The following is a 1946-nucleotide window of genomic DNA, read 5'->3' on the forward strand; positions in this document are numbered from 1 at the left end:
GTGTTGTTGTTTTTTTTTTTTTTTGTATTTTTATTTGGATTTTTTTTCCTATGTACAATTTATTCCTTGGGTATGTAGCTTTTTTTCTCTTGTAGTTGTATTTTTTTTTCGGTGTTTGTATTATTTTCTATGTTGAAATGTACAATTTAGTTTGGGTCATTGTTTAACTAGACAACCTTTGATTTTTTTCCTTTTTTGCGTTACACCTATGGTCCAGCCTTCCGGGCCACCCCAACCCACCTAGGTAATTAGTCGAAAAGTAGAAAAATTATTTGGGTATTTCCTAAGAGATCAAGATTTATTTTAGTTTGTTATGTTCGGAATGTATATATTAGATTAAAAAGGAAATTAGATAAACATGAAAATATTCATTCCATATCTCACTATACTGCTACAATATCTAATTTTTTAGTAATATGGAAATTGAAATATTCGGTGTAAATACCAAAGAATCGTGATTTAAGATAATGATGGAAAACCTAAAAAATTAGAGTTCTCAAATTGCACCAAGCATAGAAAAAAACTAACATAGAGTATTAAGATGGATTGTTGATATGAAATTGACGAGAGAATCTAAAAACGTCCTAGACTGACGCGACCATTCGCCAAGAGGTATATTGGATGTCTATATATACATATATATATAAGCTTTATACTCGTATTAGCTTGTAGCATTCACAATAAGAAAATCCTAAAAGCTTGTAATTTTTTTTTTGATAATCTTTCATCAGTATAATAATGATGGATATGTTGTCGGAATTAACTACCGAGATACTTCAGCGCCTCCAAACTACAGAAATCGTTTTAACAAGCAAATGTGCATGCAAAGAATGGAATACTATCCTTGGGGACAAAAGAGTTGGATTCCTTTTTGGTGTCACACCAAGAATGGGGAAAGATAAAGTTACCCAACTCTTTTATAGAGAGGAAGATTTCAGCCAGATCATAACAGCCAACAATCATGATGCCCCGAATGATGGAACCCATGATGATTGGACTATGTTGCACCCAATAGTTGGATCTTGCAATGGTCTGGTTTGTTTTTATGTTTCACACCACGACATACAAGATCCTGTGTATATTATGAATCCAGAAACTGGTGACCACCTCCATGTGCCACAACTATGCATCCCAATTGAAACGGATCAAGTACTTTCGTGGTATCCACGATACAACGTAATTGGGGGTTTCAGATACTGTCAGCGTACCAATGAGTACAAGGTAGTTCGAATTCACATGGATGGTAAAGTCCAAATACACACTTTAGGAGACAAGAGGGGATGGAGGAACATAGCATGGGAGATTCCTTATACTTTTCGGAATTCATGTGTGTACGCACACGGTTGTATTTTTTGGATAGATTGTTGTCAGCAAGATATTGGCATAATATCTTTCAATTTGGACACCGAGACGTTCCATCAACATTTTCCACCCCCGCATCATATTCCTGGGAGTGAATTTTGGATAAATACTTACCCATCACTTGGGATGGTCATGCTCGGAGTTCGCATTTTATTTTACTACATCCATGAGGGAATTGATCGTCCCCGGATAGATTTTTGGGCTCCCATTTCCAAAGAAAATATTCATACATGGGCACCTGGCGAGGAATGAAAGTGGAATTATGAGATAAGCATTTTCTTTAAAGAGGATGAATGGCCGACTCATAACCCGATAGCCTTTATAAATAACAAGGAACTCTTATTTTGGCAGAATAGGTGTTTATTGCATTACAATACACTCACCAGAACTTGGATGGAAATTTGGGGGGCACTACCGTGGGAAACAATGGTTGCAATTATTCCTCACATGAGGAGCGCTGTCTCGTTGAAGAATTTTGGTGGACAATCGGAAACGTGTATTCATGATGTCCATGCCACTAACACATTCCTAGGCTTATCTATGTAGCTTTTTTTCTTGCAGTTGTGTTTTTTTTTTTTTTTGGT

Source organism: Papaver somniferum, chromosome 5 (genome assembly GCF_003573695.1).
Source record: "Papaver somniferum cultivar HN1 chromosome 5, ASM357369v1, whole genome shotgun sequence".
Classification (NCBI taxonomy): domain Eukaryota; kingdom Viridiplantae; phylum Streptophyta; class Magnoliopsida; order Ranunculales; family Papaveraceae; genus Papaver; species Papaver somniferum.